The sequence below is a fragment of the Mauremys reevesii genome, linkage group 1, assembly GCF_016161935.1.
Source record: "Mauremys reevesii isolate NIE-2019 linkage group 1, ASM1616193v1, whole genome shotgun sequence".
In the NCBI taxonomy this organism is placed as follows: Eukaryota; Metazoa; Chordata; order Testudines; family Geoemydidae; genus Mauremys; species Mauremys reevesii.
Genome location: NC_052623.1, coordinates 22,276,090 through 22,298,136, shown reverse-complemented (window position 1 = coordinate 22,298,136; position 22,047 = coordinate 22,276,090). Strand labels below are relative to the sequence as shown.

The following is a 22,047-nucleotide window of genomic DNA, read 5'->3' as shown; positions in this document are numbered from 1 at the left end:
CTGAGGAGCTGTGCTGCATACATTATGTATTTAGGGGGTGGGAGTAGGGATAGCTCAGTGGTTTGAGCATTGGCCTGTTAAACCCAGGGTTGTGAGTTCAATCCTTGAGGGGGCCATTTAGGGAACTGGGGTAAAAATCTGTCTGGGGATTGGCCCTGCTTTGAGCAGGGGTTGGACTAGATGACCTTCTGAGGTCCCTTCCAACCCTAATCTTCTATGATTCAATTAAGAGAGACTGAAAAAGCAGAGCCCACTGCTACTTGAACAAATAGAGATTACCTGTCTCTCTCTCCTATTTGTGCTTATATGGCCCCCATCACTGTAGTATCTCAGCACTTCACAATTTTGAATGTATTTATCCTCATGAACACCCCTGTGAGGTAGGGAAATACTAGCAGTAAAAGTATTAGCAACATAGGGTTGAGCAGTTCTGATTCTCTCCAACATAGAACAATTGTATGCAAATACACTGTGGGACAGATTCTGTTCTGAATTACAGTGTGTCTGCTGAAGTCAGTGGAGTTACTTCAGACCGACACAATCTGTCAGAATCTGGTTCTACTGTAGAATTCATTACACTACTGATTTTTCTGATGGTGAAAATTGATAATAATTGTGCTCTAGTTACTGTAAAATATGGTACAGTATGTGAAGTAGCTCCACAGTGAAAATTATTGCCATAACATAGAATTAGTTTATGTATTGACACTGAATAATAGAAAGATGTTAAAACAAAATCTAAACTCTACAGGACTGGATAAATTTTAACATCTATGAAAAATACCTTGCAGTGGCACTTGTCAAATTCCTTCTCAGCTGCTCTTTCCCCAGTGTGCAAATGGCATTAATTTTTGTAAAGAGCACTGTTGCTCAAGAATCTACCTTTTAAAATGTCTTTTAGTGGATACTAAAAATAATTGTCACTATCATTAGAAACTTGGAGTGTTGGATCAGATTGCTTAAAACATTTAGAGCTAGTTGGAAGATACTTTTCTAATCACTGGGCATGGCTACACTTGCAAGTTAGAGCACATTAAAGCAGCGCTGTGCGCTCTAACTCATGATGCGTCCACAGTCATTCTGCACCAGCTCAGCCTGTTGTTGAACTACTCCTTGCTGCTGTCAAGGCTCCCTGTGTAGGGTTTCATGAGCCACGGCATTAAAGGGTAAGCAGGGTCTCCAAGGATCACAATGGGCATTTCGAATTCCCCTACAGTGATCTTCTTGTCTGGGGAAAAAGTCCCGGCTTGCAGCTTCCTGAACAGGCCAGTGTTCCGAAAGATGTATGTGTCATGCACCTTTCCAGGCCAGCCTGCGTTAATGTCAAAATTAGGAAGGATAAAAAGCCAGAAACATCCTGTAGGGGGGCAACCCTGCATTGGCAGAGAGATGGGCTGGATGTCAGGATTGTGCCACGGTGATCCACAAGCGCCTGGAGAACCATAGAGAAATACCCCTTCCGATTAATGTACTCAGAGGCTAGGTGGGCTGGTGCCAGAATTGGAATATGCATCCAATCTATTGCCCCTCCGCAGTTAGGGAAACCCATTTGTGTAAAGCCAGCCACAATGTCATTCACGTTACCCAGAGTCACGGTTCTTCTGAGCAGGATATGATTAATGGCCCTGCAAAATTGCATCAACACAATTCCAATGGTCAACTTTCCCACTCCAAACTGGTTAGCGACCGATCAGTAGCTGTCTGGAGTTACCAGCTTCCAGATTCTAATAGTCACCCACTTCTCCATCATCAGAGCAGCTTTCAATCTCGTGTCCTTGCACCGCAGGATGGGGGCGAGCTCCTCACACAGTCCCATGAATGTGGCTTTTCTCATCCAAAAGTTCTGCAGTCACTGCTTGTCATCCCAGACTTGCAGGACGATGTGATCCCACCACTCAGTGCTTGTTTCCCGAGCCCAAAAGCAGCTTTCCATGGTGGTGAGCATGTCCATGAATGCCAAAAGCAATCTCATATCGTATGTGTTACTCGAGTCCATATCATCGTCGGAGTCCTCACTGTCAGTTTGGATCTTAAGGAGTAACTCAGCTGCCAAACGTGATGTGCTGGTGAGACTCGTCAGCATATTCCTCAGCAGTTTGGGCTCCATTCCTGCAGACCGAAAGGAAAGACAGAGTGCGCAGTACAAAAAACGTTGAAAGATGGCACCAAATGTGCACGAAAGCACAGGGATTGCTGGGATGCAAACCGATGCATCACTGGGCGTTGGGACAGGACCCAGAATGCCCCGCGTCCCCCATCCCCCTACCCACAAGTCACAATGCCAGAATGGGAAGAGGTGCTCTGTGGGATAGCTGCCCATAATGCACCGCTCCCGATGCTGCTGTAAATGCCGCAGATGTGGCCACACCAGTGAGCTTGCAGCTGTCAGTGTGGACAGACTGCAGCGCTTTCCCTACTGTGCTCTGCAAAGGCTGGCTTAACTCAAAGTGCTCTACATTTGCAAGTGTAGCCATGCCCACTGAAAACACTGGTATATGAGACAGTCCATCTTTATTGAAGCTTTTTATGAAAGTCAAATACCATGTCTTAATTTAAAGGGGATATCTAGATAATGGGCTACATTTTGCTCTCAGTTGCTCCAGAGCAAACCTGGAGTTTCCCCCACGGTGAGTCAGACCACTAGTCCTAGTACTGAGCTGAGTCCATCCTCTGTCCTGGGCGCAGCCCAAATGGATGTGAGCAAAGATACAGAGAGAGGGCAGGAAGGGACTGTCATGATGAAGCATCTATGGATTCTATCTATCTTTGGCATTTTTAATAGAATTATTTACTAAATTCCAATCAGTTACACCTGGAGTTAGTAGGTTGTATTGCCATTAACTTATGGAGCAACTGAGAGTAAAATGGTGGGGGGGGGATAGCTCAGTGGTTTGAGCATTGGCCTGCTAAACCCAGGGTTGCAAGTTCAAACTTTGAGGGGGCCACTTAAGGATCTGGGGCAAAAATTGGTCCTGCTAGTGAAGGCAGGGGGCTGGACTCAATGACCTTTCAAGGTCCCTTCCAGTTCTAGGAGATTGGTATATCTCCAATTATTATTAACTTGATCACATACATGTTTACTGGTGCTGATGGATGTCCCATGTTAATTCTCACATCCTAGGCTGAGGGGGGGTCAGGGCAAAAGGCTGGGGTGTGGGGGCGGTTTCAGGGGTCAGGGCATCCTAGGCTGAGTTAGCAGGGTTGGCAGTAGGACTTGTGAACTGAGCACCTTTGATGTGGGAATCAGTGAGAGAATAATAAACCTGGGGCATCCCCCACCCCTCTCCTAAACATGCACACAGTATTGCCAATATTACAGAATAGCTTTTCAGAGCAGAACAACACTTTAAGAGTAATGTGTTTAAAAGGCAAATATGTGGACATTTCCTGTCCCCAAAGGCACAAGCCCAGTGCACCCAGGGGTGTGGGCACCATGTACGAAAGCTTGGCAAAGCAAGCATTTTGTTCACTATCTACAGTTTTCCCCAAGACTAAATACATTGATTTTTGAGGCTGGTGACCAACAACACAACCCACTTTTGCTTGAGGATCTAAAGTTATGACAGATCTAAGCACCCATTTTGTAGAAACTCTTGCATGTCCTTAGAGTGGAGTCTTTGCTGAAAGAATTGGTAATTACTTTTGTCACCCTGTCATTAGACTAGAGAGTGGAAAAGCATAATAGAGTAACTGGCTAATGTTTAATACAGCACTGACTCATCCTTCCTCCCAAAGGTCACCATCATTAAAATCTAGAGCATGAGTTTTACTCATGTCACTAAGATGATGCAAATGAAGAAAATAAGTTAGAGAGGAAGATGTTTCAAGTGCTTGTAATTCCCCAAGCTTTTTAAAGCACTGATTTCATAGTGCTGAGCGAGGACAGTTTGTAGGCATAATGATATTTCTGTGTGGTGTCAATCAAAGAAGTGCTGGGACTGTCCTATGTTTTGTTCTTTATCAGTAAAATTGTATTAACTGTTGTTATAACAACTTCCATATTTTACTTCAGAGAGACTTCAAACCCTTAGCCCCACAGTTAGTCTCACTGACTTTATTGTGTGCCCAAGGAGTACTCGTGAGCATGGCTTTGCTGGGTTAGGCTTTTATTTTGGCAGTGACATTAGCTACCCGTCAACCTGAGGATAATGCATAAACCTTACTAATTGTATATACAATTCTTCACACTTGGGTTCCCTTGTATTTCAGTATCTTGGTTTAGGTGTACATTCCCTCTTGTGCCATGGACTTTTTATATCCGATCAGTTGCTTGTCATGTCATCTGTGTCCCATGAAGTAATCAAGTATAGGGCATTTTACGTCTGGCCCCACGCTTGTGAAATGCCCTCCCATATTGCCTTTCATTACCTCTAATTCTCTTAGCACATCTGAGGTCAGATGAAAAAGACCTGATGCTTACTTAGCTGGTGTCGATCAACATAGCTCTCCATTGATTTCAGTGTTTCTGCCCTCACAGTTTTTTTTATTTCTCATGCCATTTTTGATTCCACGTGTGTTTGTGCTATAATTTATTAGCCAATACATATAAAGGATTTTTTATGAATCAATCAATAATAATAATAATAGCACTTACATAGCACTTTACAAACGTTAAAACATCAATAATCACATAATTGAGGTAAGTGTATAATGTAACAGTGTATTCTGAGAACAACACTAGTATAATCAGGAATGGGGTCTGGTGGGATTAACACATGATGAAAGATTAAAAGAGCAAATTTTTGTGTATTTTTGTTAAGAGGTGACAAGGGTGGGGATACATAACAGCCTGAAAGTATTTAAGGATAGAAACATGAAGGAGGGAATGGACAGAGCACTGAAAAGGGAGGTGGGACTTCTGCTAATAGGATGAAATTAAGAGAAGGAGAATCTAATCTAATTATCAGGAAATTCTTCTTTGCAGCACGATCGACTGGGCTAAAGCACAACTCAAAGGAAGTGATGCTATGAAAATTAGGAAGGATGAAAAGCCAGAAACATCCTGTAGGAGGGCAACCCTGCATTGGCAGAGAGATGGGCTGGATGCCAGGATTGTGCCAAAGGGAATTTTACCATTGATTTTCCTGGGAGCAGGATTGGGCCTGATGTGGTATCCCGACAAATGCTCTTTGATAGCACACTGATTAAAAATCTAGGTTTAGAGAGAGAATACAAATGGAAGGAAGGGAAATGGCTGATCTGTTGTAGCCCTGTAACAAGTTATTTGGCTTGATGCAGGAACCTCTGGATGAAATGTTGTGGCCTGTGTTATGTGAGTGGTCCCAGTAGGTGAGTCTCATGGCCCCTTCTGGCCTTAAAGTCTGAGTATCCATGAAAGGGAGAGGGGGAAGGAGGAGGGTGTGTACATAAGAATATAATATTATAAGATTAATTTAGCTAGATTCTGATCTGACTAACACCTTCGGCTTCAGTGGGATGAGATCAGAATCCGATCCAGAGTTGGTCCACTGAACCTTGTCTGTCCGAAAGAGATGTAGCTGGTGTTTCCTATATTGTGTTTTATATTATGTTGCTGTGGAGTTTGCTAAATCATATGTTCCCACCTGACATTTATTCAACATGTTTTGGAAGGACTACAGTTAAAGTGGGGAGGGGGCAGAGAGGGAGAGAGGAGCTCTTTGTAATGTCATGTTTGATGTCTTCCTTTCAAGGGTGACTCCTAACCAACATCAGATGGCAGTTTTATTCTAATTTAAAGCATTAGATTCAGGGAAGGACAAGGTAATCCATCCTCAGGAAAAAAAAATCAATGCAAGTAAGTGTAATTAGCAGCACTCTCCTCTAGTAAGTCAATGATGTAGAGAGAACCTAAAAACCACGACAGACTACATTTGTTCTTCCTAATGTATTGTGACTACCTCACCACTTTTATAATGAAGTTGTTTAGCTCTCCTCTAGGAATTATATGTCATTTGTCTGGTTAAAAATATTGACAGGTTCTAATATGCCAGGGATAATTTTAGCTATCAAGAAAGACCCAAACATGCAGGCTCATGGGCAGCAGGAGTTAATTTTCTTTTGTTGGGAACCAAAATAAGCCTCTGGTGAAAAGCTTACTATGTTTTTTAATTCACCAAGTTTATTTTACGTACGTAAAGGTGTAAATCCTCAGGGACATTCTATCCAAATCTGAACTTGTTTAAAATCCCCAAGATGCCAAATATGAAGATCTGTGTTATGTATGTTGTCAAATGGTCCTTTGCAGTCTTCCTAAATTGCCAAGAGAGTTTTCTTTTCTTGACAAATCTGGCAGCATAAATTAGAAGCAGCCGTAGAAGCCAGAGGATGAAAATATGACTCCTGCATTTGATTAAGTTTCCCCAGCAGCTGTGTTATTTGTTTCATAAACTTGCACTAGGTTGATTCAATTTTTTAACATAAATGGAAGTCTGAAATTGAAAGGAATAAAGTTCTTCTTCAAATATTTGTCCATATATATTACACTCTTGGTGCACATGCACCCCATGCGCTCGAGAGTAGAATTTTCTGGCCAGCAGTGCATTTTGGTATCAAGAAGGTCCCCCAAGTATCCTCATGCTCCCCTGCCAAGAGCGTAACAGACAGCATGGGCCCAAGCACTGTTCACTCAGTCCCTTCCAGCCACACATGGCTGCGAAATGGAACTCCACAGTATCTGTCTCAACAGTTTTACAGAGACTTCTGTAGCTAGTTGTACTTATTAAAGTCAGTTCGGAAGAATTGTAGGCTATGTCCACACTACAGCCTATGTCAGTATAATTTATATTACTCAGGGGTGTGAAAATACCACCGTCCTAAGTGACATACGGTATATCTATATAAGTGTTCCTGTGCTTCTGCCGCTCATAGAGATGGCTTTATTATGCTGACAGGAGAGCTTTCTCCTGTTGGCATAGAGCTTCTTTACCAGACACGCTGCAATGGCATAGCTGTATCGGTGCAGCTGCGCTACTGCGGCGCTATACATATAGAAATGGCCTTACTTAGGATAGTTTGCCTGTTGGGAAGTTTTGGGTAGTTTATGTACCTTATTATAGTTTCATTTTTATATCTTGTTGGGAACTTCTTCCTAGTACTGGATCTTACAGATGTCTTATAAGTCTCTGGGCTATGGTTGCCAACTTTTTAATCACACAAAACCGAACATCCTAGCCCCGCCCCTTCCCCAAGGCCCCGCCCCTGTTCACTACATTCCCCTGCCCTCGGTGGCTCCCTGTCCCCCATCCTCACTCACTTTCACTGAGCTTAGGCAGGGGGTTGGGGTGCAGGATGGGGTGAGGGCTCTAACTGGGGGTGGGGACTCCAGGGTGGGGCCAGGACTTAGGACTTCAGGGTGTGGGAGGGGGCTCCAGGCTGGGGCACGGAGTTGGGGTGCAGTAGGGGTGAGGGCTCCAACTGGGGGTGCAGGCTCTGGGAAGGGGCTGGGGATGCGGGGTTTGGGGTGCAGGAGGGTGCTCTGGGCTGGGATGGAGGGGGATTAGGGCTGGGGCAGGAGGTTGGGGTGCAGGGGGTGTGAGGGCTCCAGCTTGGGGTGTGGGCTCTGGAGTGGGGCCAGGGATGAGGGATTTGGGATGAAGGAGGGAGCTGGGTTGGGGGGGCTCAAGGCTGGGGCAGGGGGTTGAGTTGACAGACCACAAGTGCTTTCTATAGAGTACCTGGACTGGAGCCCAGAGAAGAGGGAGGACCTGACTTCCCCTACCGGCCACCAAGGAAGATGGCGTGAAACCCTTGATAAAAGGGATAAAGACAGAAGCCCTGAGACGAGAGTTGTAATGGTCACTGGACCCAGCGTCGGAGCTGGAGACCTGATGTAAAGGGTGTTGCCCTATTGTTTGCAGCAATTTCTATTACCCTGGAAGGGGTGGGACTAAACATGACCAGGCTGGAGGATTGAGTCATGAGAGGAGGCAGACCACAGCAGGGCTGGGGCTTCTGTTGGCAGCGGCTGCTAGCTGAGGAGAGCTTGTTATGCCACCAAGGGGCATGCCAGTGGTGAGTCAGCTCTCCTACACAGCATCAGTAACTCCAGCCTCTAAAAAGGCAGATAACTGGTACCAGGTATCATCCACCAGGGCGGAGTATTTATACCCTCACCCAGTACTTGCCTTGCTAGAAGTTCTGGTGGCTAATGAAAGTAGCAGATAACAGCCAAGGATGACGCCTACAGATAAAGAACGTAAGCAATTCAGTTTATTTGAGCTTAGAATTATTTGTCTGACAACCTTCAATTCTGAATTGCAAATGATCAGGTGTTGGTGGCACGCTATGAGTTTTTAAAGCACCCATAAAGTCTCATACTTTATTGACAAACTTGCACAGGAGAAAAAGGGAATTTCTAAGGGACTTTTATTAGCCAGAATGTCCCTCCAGGCAGCTCTGGATGACTCTGATACTGCCTCTTGATCCATGGCAACATCCATCATTATGAGGAGGAGAGAATCCTGGCTCCAAAGTTCTGGCATCCCAGGGGAGGTGCAGTCGACTGTGGAAGATCTTCCCTTTGAGGCACTGGATTTGTTTATCTCAAAAACCACCAAGGCTCTTCATTCACTGAAGGACTCCTGGGAGACACTTTGTTGCTTTGGCATTCATACACTGGCGCCTAAAAGAGAAAACCACAATCTTATTGTAGGCAGAGACTGTCACCGGCTACCTTTTACCATCAGAGAGCCTCGGCGCCTCCAAGACAGAGGCAGTGTTTTTCAAAAGGAAACCTTCAGCAATCCCCTGCAGTTGGGGATTGGTCCTGCTTTGAGCACCTGAGATCCCTTCCAACCTTGATATTCTGTGATTCTGTGATCTGCTATGCCTTCATTCCAGGCTCTGGCTCCATCAAAACTGTCATTTTGATGGATCGCTTTGGAGTTACTCCATAATCAGGGTACTGGATTTCTACTGTTCCATCCCACCATTTGGGAATCACTTTACTTTTTTCCAAGTTTCAAGGAACCAAATAACATCAGACTGCTGGGATCTATAGAGAATCTCAGTTAGAGATTCTCTGCTGTTCTATACTATGCTCGTCCTTGTCAATCCCTTTTCATGGACCCCACTCATAAGAGACTGTTATGTCAAGAGATGGAGTCACTTATGTCTCTTAGAGCAATGGAAGAGATTCCTTTACAGTGTGTGTGTGTGTGTGTGTGTGTGTGTGTGTGTGTTTCTAATTACTTCCTAGTACTGAAGAAAAAAGGAAAGATGGTGCCCAATTCTGGACTTGAGAGTGGCTTAATGCCTTCATCCATCACTTCAGATTAAGAATGGTAACCTTAGCCTTCATAATTTCATCACTAGATTCACAATACTGGCATACAGCGCTCAACCTGCAAGATGTCAACTTCCACATCTTACAGCCAGCACACAGATACAAGATTTCAGGTAAGACAGAACCGCTATCAATAGAGGGTCTTGCCATTTGTTATCACTACAACCCCAATGATATTTGTAATTTTTAGATGTTGCCCATAATAATAGTTTAATCATAATCTAGATGACTGGTTCATCCATGAAAAATCACCACAAGTGGGAGTTTCATCACCAGATTCTCCAACTTTTTCTTATCTTTGGCTCAAAAGCTCAGCAGTGGAAATCCCCATTGACACCTATACAGAGGATAGAATTCATAGGGTCAATGTTAAATTCCACAACAGCCAGAGCTTATCTGCTCCAAGACAGATTTGAAGCCGTTTTCCAACCTCATCAATCAACTTCAAAAAATCCTCATACAACTGTCGGGACTTATCTAAGTCTGCTCGGGCTTATGGGCTGCTATATGTCTGTCACACTGCATGCAAGACCACACCTAAGCGGCATGCAGGATTGGTTAAAGTCAGTGTACATGCCAAACAGGTACCACAAAGATATGCCTCTGCTAGTCTCTCATAACGTTCTTGCATCATTACATTGGTAGAAAGACCCCAATCAGGTGTGCTGGAGAGTACTTGTTTCTCTACCCCTCTCAACTAAGAACTTAGTGATGGATGTGTCCCTTCTGTAGTAGGGAGCGTATCTGGTCCATCATCAGGCACAAGGTCTCCAGATCCACAAGAAGACTTGATTACATGTAACTATATTACAGCTCAGAGCTGTTCAACAACCTTCTGCAGCATTCCTACCAATGATCCAAGGACTGGTAATTCAAGCTATGACAACACAGCAGCCATGTTTTATACAAAGAGACAGGGAGAAGCCCAACCATCTCCTTTATGTCAGGAAGTAGTTCAACTGTGGAACTGCTATATTCAGCACCAAATATGTCTCATACTAATGCATCTCCCAGATGTGCAGAAAGCTGTAGGAGACCGACTGAGCAAACATTTTTTGTCAGACCATGAGTGGTCCGTAATCCATTGCATTTTGCTGGAGTGAGGACATCAAACAATAGACTTGATTGCAACAGACCAAAACCAAGAAATGTCTCAGTTTCTGCTTCAGGAGAAGTCTCTGACCAGGATCTCTGGTGGACACATTCCTCATTCATTGGTCCCCACTGGTGATATATGCTTATCCTCCAACCTCTGTATTCCAAATATGTTCTGAAAGATCTGACAAGATGCTGCCACTGTCATCACGTTAGTAACCATCTGCTGAGGTAGTTCTGGGACCCAGAATGTATGTTCTTATTCGCCCACCAAAATTCTTACCTCTTCTACCAGACTTAATTTCAAGATAAATGGGACATCTTTCATCTGAATCCTGCCTCCCTCTGCCTCAAGCTTGGCTACGGTCTGGGCATCAGACATAGCGAAATCATGTTCCTCAGATTTTTAGAACATTTTGATCCACAGCAGAAAAGATTCCACCAGGCTAACTTACACTGCAAAGTAGAACGTTTGAGGATTTAATTTGAACAACCTCAGTTATAGCCTGTTGCCTTGCAGTTCCCTACTGTCTTGGGAAGAGCTCTCTTGAAAGAGCTCAGGACTGTCTGTTAGTTCTGTTAGAGTGCACCTGGTAGCCATTTCTGCATATCCTTTCCCCCTCTTTTGAAAGCTGCACAGGTTTTTTTCCTGCCCCACTATAATTAAATATCTTAAAGGCTTATACATGTGTTTTCACCAGGGAATCTCCTCCTCCCTGAGTCCTTAATGTGGTCCTGGCAGGCTTTATGCCCACCCTACCCCCATGAGAACCCCTAACCACCTGCTTGCTGTTGCATTAACTGTGAAAACATCTTTTTTAGTGGCAAACACATCAGCCAAAAGGTCAGGGAAATGCAAACTCTCATAGCTGCCCTCCCTCTGCAAAATTTCATGAGAATAAAGATATCATTCAGACCTTCATATGAATTGCTTCCTAAGGTAATGACATTTTTCCATTTGAACCAAATGATTCCTTTATGAGGTTTTTTTCCCCCTAAACCACACACTAAGCAGGGAGAAGCTAGTCCACATACTTTAGATGTTTCCAGGGCATTATACTTTTATTTGCAAAGGACCAAAGCTTTAAGAGTTTCACAAAGACTATTTATAGCTAAGACCCTACCAAATTCACAGTCCATTTTGGTCAATTTCACGGTCATGGGATTATAAAAACCATAAATTTCATTTCAGCTATTTAAATCTGAAATGTCATGGTGTTATAATTGTGGAGGTCCTGACCCAAAAAGGAGTTGTAGGGTGGTCAAAGGTTATTGTAGGGGTGGTTGCTGTATTGCTACCCTTACTTCTGCACTGCTGTTGGTGGCGGCAATGCCTTCAGAGCTGGGCAGGTGGAGAGCGGTGGCTGCTGGCTGGGAGCTCGGGTCTGGAGACAGAGCCGCTGCCAGCAGCAGCGCAGAAGTAAGGAGGGCCTGGTGTGGTATTGCCACCCTTACTTCTGCACTGATGCCTGCAGAGCTGGGCCCTCAGTCAGCAGCTGCCACTCTCCAGCCTCCCAGCTCTGAAGGCAGCAGCGCAGAAATAACGGTGGCATGACATGGTATTGCCACCCTTACTTCTTCGCTACTGCTGGCAGGGTGCTGCCTTCAGAGCTGGGCACCCGGCCACCAGCTGCCACTCTCCGGCCATCCAGCTCTGAAGGCAGTGCAGAAGGGTGGCAATACTGCGACTCTCCTAAAATAATGGTGAGACCCCCCCTGCAACTCCCTTTTGGGTCAGGACCCCCAATTTGAGAAATGCTGGTCTCCTCCATGAAATCGGTATGATATAGGGAGAAAGCACTGAAAAAAAACAGATTTATAGCATTTGCTGATAGAATGAAAGGTCCAGCAACATTGACCTGAGATTATCCAAATGGGTTCCGGGTATTTTAGGGTTTGTTATGACTTTGCTAGTTTAGAGACTCCAGCTCAGATTAGGGTTCACTCCACTAGGACCTAAACAGCTTCTTTGGGCAGAGTTGGGAGTGCAATCTTTGTTTAAGCAGACTCTTTGTTTAACCATCTCCTTATATTAGGTTACTGCTTGTGAATCACCAAATGACATATGGATAAGCATTTGAGGAAGAAAGAAGAAATACTTACCCTACAGTAACCGGAGTTCTTTGAGGTGTGTTGTCCATATATATATATATATATTCCACAACCCACCCTCCTTCTCTGCAACTCTGGAGTCCTATAATACCAGGATTCTGCGGTGGTGAAGGAACTGAGTAGCAGTTTGGCTCAAACCACCATTTATGCCAGGGATTGGCAACTTTTGGCACATAGCTCACCAAGGTAAGCACCCTGGCAGGCCGGGCCGGTTTGTTTACCTGCCGTGTCTGCAGGTTCAGCCGATTGCGGCTCCCACTGGCTGCGGTTCGCCGTCACAGGCTAATGGGGGCTGCGGGAAGTGGCGTGGGTTGTGTTGGCCGCCCCTTCCTTCAGCCCCCATTGGCCTGGAGTGGCGAACCGCGGCCAGTGTGAACTGCGATTGGCTGAACGTGCGGACACGGCAGGTAAACAAATTGGCCCGGCCTGCCAGCGTGCTTACCTTGGCGGGCCGCCTGCCAAAGGTTGCCGATCCCTGCTTTATGCCCTTGGTATAGGAGCATGAGATTATTCAGGGTGCATGTGTGCCCCAGCAGACACTGCTAGCCAGAAGTTTCCAATCTCAAATGCATGCACCACAAAAGTGGAATATACATGGACAAGACATCTTGAAGATCTCCAGTGACTGTAAGGTAAGTCATTTTTTTTTATAGCCGCGGAGAATAATTTAACTTTTTCTTTAAAAGTGGATAGGAGAGGATTGCAAAATGCAAAGCAATACTTGAGTTGGTGAAATTTGATTCATGATTGTTGTGAAATAGCAAAAAGCAGACCTTACGGACCATATTCTCAACTCAGTGACACCAATGTGCTTCTGAGTCAATAGAGTTACTCTAGATTCACTATGGTGTCACAGATCAGAATATGGCCCAAGATATTTGGTAAAAACAGCCCTGTTCTGCAGGATATTACTAAGTTTAGCCCTTTAAATGTCAGTGCTCATTTACAAAGAAGTTCTTTTTCCACTCATGTTCCAGTGGAGAACATTAGGGAAGTCAACCAAGACCACAGGTCATGACCTCTGCTCTAGTATAAAAGAAAAACCATGTGCGCTCCAATATCCATAAAGTGTCTAGAAGCTTGTTTTATTAGTCAAATAGCAGCAGCTGGAACCTGCTGAGCATTCCTCAGTTGGAACCAAAGCCGTGTGATCTTCTGATTTTATTTAATTGTCAGCTTTTATTTTAGTCTAGTCAATATAATCACGTAATCTTGACGGTTTGACAAATGGAAGTGAAATGCAGAGAGATTCTCACACTTAGGTTCCTGATCCAGCACAGCACTTAAGCATAAGTTTAACTTCAAGCATATGAGAAGTTCCATTGACTTCAATTAGTTAAAGTCAAGCATATGCTGATTTGCTGGATTTGGCTTTATCACTTGTTGTGGGTTACTGTAGTTACCATAGGAAGGCTGATAACAAACAGGTATACCCAAATACCTAGGATTGGTCTGCAGACATGCATTCCAGGAGCCCATGTTCATTAAGTCCCTGCATTCAAATGTGTTTTGTTAGTTCAGAGTGCATTATTCTAATGTATAATTTGAGTGCAGGTTCCCTCATCATTTCATTACCTTTAATTATAATCACAATCATCTTAACATGGCATGGTCCTGTTATCTGATGCTTGTAACTAATTAATGGTTGTAAAGTACTTGTAGAGTCTAGGGTGAAAGTTGCTATATAATAGCAAAGTATTCTTTGTCTCTGCTGAAAGGCCAGGATCTCTGTAGAAATCTGACATAATGTTTTAAAAATTTTACCTCACAAATAGGTGAAATATAACGTAACTCCTCAGGTAGGTACTTAGTACAATCTTGGACAATAGTTTTTGGAATTTGCACTTCAAGTGTCACTACTGTAGGTTATGGGGAGCAGGCAGTACAACTCCCTGATGTCCAGAGTTTGTGAGGTCAGGCCAACTGCCACTCCAGAAGATAATAACTGGATTGGTGCGGGGGGTTCTGTGGATTTATCTAAAGGACCAGTCAGCTGGTGGCCCATGAGCTACCCAAAAAGGGGTGCAGGACTGTGTGCCCTACTTTTCAAAAGAGAGTAGATAGGGTAGGGAGAAAAGTTCAGGATAGATTCCGGTTCCTTCTTCCAGTATCCAGAAATGGAAATGAGCTTCCATTGGGTGGAGGGCAGGGGATAGTAGACCCCAAACCTGGCAGATCGGATAGAGATTGGAGAAGAGCCAGAATACATTTTAACTATATCAGAGAAAAGGCTGAATAATGGTACCCCAATTTCCATAGAATAATAGAAATGTAGATCTGGAAGAGACCTAGACTAGAGGGTTAAATCCAGCCCCCTGTGCCGAGGCAGGACCAAGTAAACTTAGACCATCACTGACAGGTGTTTGTCCGATCTGTTCTTAAAATCCAGCAATGATGGGGATTCCACAATCTCCTTTGGAAGTCTATTCAAGAACTTAACTACCCTTATAGTTAGAAAGTTTTCCCCCAATATCTAACCTAAACCTCCCTTGCTGCTGATTAAGCCCATTATTTCTAGTTCTATCTTCAGTGGAGATAGAGAACAATTGATCCCCATCCTCTTTATAACAGCCCTTATCGTATTATGAGCCCCTCCCTCAGTCTTCTTTTCTCAAGACTAAACATACCCATTTTTTTTAACCTTTCCTGATAGGGCAGGTTTTCTAATCTTATCTTGTTTGTTGTTCTCCTCTCTACTCTCTCCAGTTTGTCCACATCTTTCCTAAAATGTGGTTCCCAGAACTGGACACAATACTCCAGCTGAGGCCTCACCAGTGCGAGTAGAGCGGGACAGTTACCTCCCATGTCTTACACATAACACCCAGAATGATATTAGCCTTTTTCACAACTGCATCACATTGTTGACTCATTTTCAATTTGTTATTCACTAGAACCCCCAGATCCTTTTCAGCAGTACTACCATTTAGCCAGTTATTCCCCATTTTGCAATTTTGGATTTGATTTTTCCTTCCTAAGTGAAGTACTTTGCACTTGTCTTTATTTAATTTCATCTTGTTGATTTCAGACCAATTCTTTAATCTGTCAGGGTTGTTTTGAATTCTAATCCTGTCCTGCAAAGTGCTTGCAACCCCTCCCAGCTTAGGGTCATCTATGTATTTTATAAGCATACTTTCCACTCCATTATCCAAGTCAATTAATGAAAATATTGACTAGTACTGGACTCAGGACTGACCCTTGTGGAACCCCACTAGATACATCCCCCCCAGTTTGACAGCAAACCATTGATAACTGCTCTTTCAGTACAGTCTTCGAACCAGTTGTGCCACCCACTTTATAGTAATTTCATCTAGCCCATAGTTCCCTAGTTTGCTTATGAGCATGTCATGTGGGACTGTGTGAAAAGCTTCACTAAAATCAAGATATATTATGCCTGCTGCTTCCCACATATTCACTAGGCCAATAAACCCATCAAAGAAAGACATTAGGTTGGTTTAGCATGATTTGATCTTGACAAATCCATGCTGATTATTCCTTATAACCTTACTATCCTCTAGGTGCTTATAAATTAATTATTAAATCATTTGCTCCAGTATTTTTCAAGGTATTGAAGATAGGCTGACTAGTCAATAATATCCTGGATCCTCTTTGTTCTCTTTTTTTAAAAATAGGGACTATGTTTTCCCTCTCCAGTCTTCTAGGACATCACCCATCTTCCATGAGTTATTGAAGATCATTGGTAACAGTTCCAAAGTTGCTTCAGCTACTTCCTAAGTACCCGAAGATGAACTTTATCAGGCCCTGCTGACTTGAATACTTCTAACTTACCTAAATATTCTTTAACCTGCTCTTTCCCTATTTTGGCTTGTGTTCCTTCCCCTTCTTTAATATTAATTATGCTAAGTATCGGATCACCATTAACCTTTTTTAGGAAAGATTGAGGCAAAACAGTGATTAAATACCACAGCCTTCTTGATGTAATCAGTTATTTTCTCTCCTTCTCTGGTAAATAGAGGACCTACACTTTCCTTTGTCTTTCTCTTGCTTCTAATGTATTTAAAATAGGCTGTCGATTAATCACAGTTATCTTACCTGATTAACTCAAAAAAATCATGATTAATCACAGTTTTAATCGCACTTTTAAACAATATAATACCAATTGTAATTTATTAAATATTTGTTTTTATACATTTTCAAATATACTGATTTCAGTTACAACATAGAATACAAAGTGTATACTGCTCACTTTATTTTATTATTTTTATTACAAATATTTGCACAGTAAACATGATAAAGGAAATAGTATTTTTCAGTTCACCTCAAACAAGTATTGTAGCGCAATTTCCTTATCATGAAAATCCAACTTACAAATGTCGATTTTTTTTTGTTACATAACTGCACTCAAAAACAAAACAGTGCAAAACTTTAGAGCCTACAAGTCCACTCGGTCCTACTTGTCATTCAGCCAATTGCTAAGACAAATACGTTTGTTTACTTTTATGGGAGATAATGCTGCCCACTTCTTATTTACAGTGTCACCAGAAAGTGAAAACAGGCATTTGCATGGAACTTTTGCGGCCAGCATTGCAAGATATTGACATGCAGATATGCTAAACATTCGTATGCCCCTTCATACTTCTGCCACCATTCCAGAGGACATGCTTCCATGCTGATGACGCTTGTAAAAAAAAAAAAAAAACACGTTAATTTGTGACTGAACTTCTTGGGGGGAAATTGTATGTCTCCTGTTCTGTTTTACCAGCATTCTGCCGTACATTTCATGTTATAGTAGTCTCCGATGATGACTCAACACATGTTGTTCATTTTAAGAACACTTTTGCTGCAGATTTGACAAAACGCAAAGAAGGTACCAATGTGAGATTTCTAAAGATGGCTACAGCGCTCGACCCAAGGTTTAAGAATCTGAAGTGCCTTCCAAAATATGAGAGGGATGAGGTATGGAGCATGCTTTCCGAAGTCTTAAAAGAGCAACACTCTGATGCAGAAACTACAGAACCTGAACCACCAACCTTCAGTTGATGTCAGCTGACTCAGATGATGAAAATGAACATGCATCAGTCCGCACTGCTTTAGATTGTTATTGAGCAGAACCTGTCATCAGCATGGACACATGTCCTCTGGAATGGTGGATGAAGCATGAAGGGACATATGAATTTTTAGCACATCTGGCATGTAAATCTCTTGTGGCGCCGGCTGCAACAATACCGAATGCCTGTTCTCACTTTCAGGTGACATTGTGAACAGGAAGCGGGCAGCATTATCTCCTGCAACAAACTTATTTGTCTGAGTGATTGGCTGAACAAGAAATAGGACTGAGTGGACTTGTAGGCGCTAAAGTTTTACATTGTTTTATTTTTGAATGCAGTTATTTTTTGTACATAATTCTACATTGTAAGTTCAACTTTCATAATAGATTGCACTACAGTACTTAGCTGAATTGAAAAATACTATTTCTTTTGTTTATTACAGTGTAAATATTTGTAATAAAAAATAAATATAAAGTGAGCAGTGTACACTTTGTATTCTGTGTTGTAATTGAAATCGATATATTTGAAAATGTAGAAAACATCCAAAAATATTTATTTAAATGGTATTCTATTATTTTTAACCGCGTGATTAATCGTGATTAATTTTTTAATTGCACAATTAATTACTATTAATTTTTTAATTGCTTGACAGCCCTAATTTTAAAAATCTCTTCTTATAGCCTTTCATATCCCATGCTAGGTGTAACTCATTTTGTGATTTAGACTTTCTGATCACCATATCAATGGCCCTTCCATCCCAGCCAGCCCTTCTCTGGCTCACATTTTCTTTTCTTTTCTCTGGTTAGTGGAACCTTTGTGTTTTGTCTGACTGCTGCTTACCTGCCTCACACATCACATCCATAAACCCAAACCATTTGCTTTACTGTAATACGGAATCAAATACTGACTATTCTCAATGCATCCACAGTTTCTAAAACAATCATTAAGAACCATATTCTGCTCCCACTCTGTGTGCATAACTACCACTAATGTCAGGCAGGTTGCATTGCAGATCAAGGTCAGTATTGATAGTAGAGGAATTCTGCTACTGCTCATGGGCAGTATATTGCCCTAAGAGTTTCTATGCAATGTTTTCCAAGAAGTTATATAGATAGGACATAGGCTGTTTGATTAATAAACTTATACACAGATCCATCCCCACATTGTCTTTATCACTGAAATTAAAGGAAAGGGGAAGGCTGGGGAGGTAATCATGTAATATGTATTAAAAGTAAAACAAAGTCCCAGCTACTTGTTATTAAAATCCCCCTGGTACTTTTTACAAAAGATGAGGGGTGAAATTCTGACCTCACTGAAGTCCATGGGGGTTTTGTTATTGCCTTCAATGGAGCCAAAATTTCACCCCAGATGTTAGGCCCAATTCAACAGCTGTCACGTTCTGCTACAGAGGTGACTGAATTTCAGTGATGGGTTAAGTGATTCCTTTCTAAAGTTTTGTATATCACTTTGGTAAATGTATAAAATGCTTTAGGATCTTTTGGGATAAAAGTAAGTAATTTTGTTTCTACAGTAATATTTCTATATATGCCATGAAATTCAACTTCTATACATAAAAGATTCCAGTCATGATTAATTTAAATTACTTCATTCAATTATTGTACCTCCGCTTTCTAAATGAATGTTCAGAAAAATTCCCCTACAACAGACTGAATTGCATGTATTACGTTAGGTTTAAAAAAACCCTCCAGTCAGTTTATTCATCCTATTCATCCTAAATTTATAGGCTGGGTTTATTATGGGCCTATTCCACGTTGTATTTCAGTCATTTTAAAGAAAAAAGAAAGAAACCTGCGCATGCACTTCTTGAGTTACAGATAATAAAATTTATCTTTATTATCATCTCTGTAATTAAACCAAATTTTTGTCACTTTCCCTGAGTGTGGTGCCTTTTGGTGCCTGTGGCAAATAGTAAAGTAGTTTAATAAGATTGTTCCTAAAAAAGGGAGGCACTATTTTAATGGGGTTTAGTACTGAACTTGATTTATATTGTTAAAGGAAGTTAGAGGAGGTTTCAATTTTTTACCACATGCTTCTGATATGAAAGTAAATTGCTTTGCACAACAAATAACTACCAGTGTTGGGAACTGAGGTTTCATATTGAGTTAAAATGCACAAGGAGGTCACAGAATTCAATGTCCCCTTTTCTCAATGGGTAATTTTTTAGGCCATAATCCTGCAAATACTTGCATATGGTTTTACCATTATGCATCTACTTAGTCCCATTGAAGTTACTCACGCACATAATATTAAGTACGTATGTGTGTCTTTGCAAGATCAGGGCCTCCGTTTGTAAACTGTTCAAAATCAACATTTTGCTTTACAAAATTCTTAGAAAACTATTAACCTATTTCCACAGTTAAGAAAACTCCTAAATTATATTGGCAAATGTCAAGAGCTTTTACACAAAGTAACAATATGAACTGGAGAAAGTTAATCTTTCAGGGCAATCCGTCTGACCCTTTTAGCCTCGTGTTTCATACCAAAGTGTAATAAGAGAGTGTCGCAAAGTACATGACTATATTGAACAATCTAAATACTTTGCTCCAGGAGCCTGCATGAGCACTATTAAAATACAGGACTCGAAATTCTCATGGTGAGATTTTCAAACTCGCAGATGGCAGCGAGGTGCCCAGCTCCCATTGACTTTCACTGGGAGTTAGCACCTAATTGCCATGTGTGCCTCTGAAAATCTCCCCCTCTGTACGTTCAGAGCCACCATTGATCCAGTGACAGTTCTGCATGTGATAGTTTGTAGGATCATACCCATTACATGCCTTTCAAAGCATCAACTTCAAAAATTATATTACATCTAAGTTTACTCTGACAAACAGAAGAAGTTTATGGACAAATGTATTTTTTCCTCTTTTTTCCCCCAGTTTACTTTGTTAATTTGACAGGACATTCTGTAAAGCCAGTTTCATTTTCCTTCAGTGGCTTCTTTGTTGTAAAGACCCTGATAAACATCAACAAAAGAGTTGAAAAATTCTTTTTATTTTAAAGGCACATTTAAAACATTGTCAGGACAGTCTGTAACAGGTGCTCTGTCAAAAACTAGATTTGTTTTTAACTCAGCCAGTTCCCCAAAATGTAAGTTCCCTTCAGCATGATGTCAGTACATAGAGTTTGCAAAGGATTAAGGAAATGAAAGTTAGGAAAGATTGAGAAATATTAACTATTACACAGTTCATTAGTCAATACAGATTTTAAAAAACATTTCATGTACATATTTATGTCTGTCTGTAATGAGATAGCTAGATATACAAGCAGTAGTCAGAAGGAAAAGAGTAAAACCTTTAGCCATCAGAGCATGTGTGTAAATATCCTTATGATCCAATAATACAGCTAAGTGAGTGTGTGTGTGTATTTATAGTTTATTGATGTATATTCATGATATGCCAGAAATAATCACATGTTATATTACAAGAAGTGAAAACAAACGCAAGATCACGATGGAAGAGAATAAATATCATGAATATTTTATATCCTGGATGGAAGGATTGCAGTTAGTTGACACTCAGATGTTGTGGTAATGGGGACCATATAAATAGACAGACAGACCAAATAAACTATGTTGACCTTCCATCATGGCATTCTTTTCAGCAAAGCGTAATATTACTGTGGGGTATCTTGGCAGATTCATAGTTTTGATTTTCTTTTAGTGGCTTCTTCAAGTGTTAATAAAAATATAAAAGTTTTTATGTCTGTTTCAGAATTATTTGAAGCACAGCCTTCTGTCATTCATGGTTCTGAGAATGTCAGATAGAACCTAAAGGGAAAGGTCACAGAGCCCAGTGCTCACAAATCAGATTCATGTGTCAAAGGGAATAAGGTTTTCCACCTGTGCAGAGAAATTTTACACTTAACTGCACCCATGGTTTTCTGCAAAGGAAATCAGTCAGGCTTTTGTGTACTCAGTGGATGGGGCCAGGGATCTAGGTATTAATCACTGGGACAGACTTCACATCAGAGCCGCAGCTGTCAAACAGAATTGCCACTACTTTATGTCGGCCTTTGCAGATATTTAACAAAAATGGCTTTGTTTAAACTTTTATGGGCAGCAAAATAAAAAAAGAGAGATAAAGAGGAGGTGACAACAAAACGCAAAGGAAAACTGATGAGCTGGAAAGCCAAATGGGCCAAATTCTGTCCTGAGCTGTGGGCCTGTGACTCCACTCAGCTTGGGTGGGAATCAAGCGTGTGCAGAATTTGGCGCTGAGTTCTGAGAGATTCCCTGGTTGCCAGCAAGGACTTTAAATAGTTTATTTATCTTGCTGCCAATGTGATATTTTCCCCGTTCTTTCTCAAGAGTAAATAATTGAAAGAGTTAGTGCTCATCGGTATTGTGCTACCGCACATCATGTCACATTCTATAAGCACTTCCCGGTGAAATATGGAATTGTGTATTTCTAGAGACTGCTTCATTCACAAGCCCAGGATACAGATAAATGAAAAGTGTGGAGTGGAATCCTGCTCCCAGATGTGTGCGCTGGGCTTCATTGAACTCTGTGCACCTCGGAGGGCAAAATTCAGCCCCGCTATTCCACATGT

At 41.9% G+C, this 22,047-nt stretch overlaps 1 protein-coding gene across 25 annotated transcripts in view; it reads left to right on the top strand.

The window, feature by feature from the left end:
- TENM4 (teneurin transmembrane protein 4) overlaps positions 1 to 22,047 on the top strand; it is a 766,066-nt gene that overhangs the window by 472,575 nt on the left and 271,444 nt on the right. The window contains exon 2 of one of the 25 annotated variants that reach the window (XM_039490442.1): positions 5,673 to 5,776. The exons of the other annotated variants lie outside the window; for them this stretch is intronic. The gene's annotated coding sequence lies outside the window, so the exon portion shown is untranslated. The remainder of the gene's footprint in view (positions 1 to 5,672; positions 5,777 to 22,047) is intronic. 25 annotated transcript variants of the gene reach the window in all.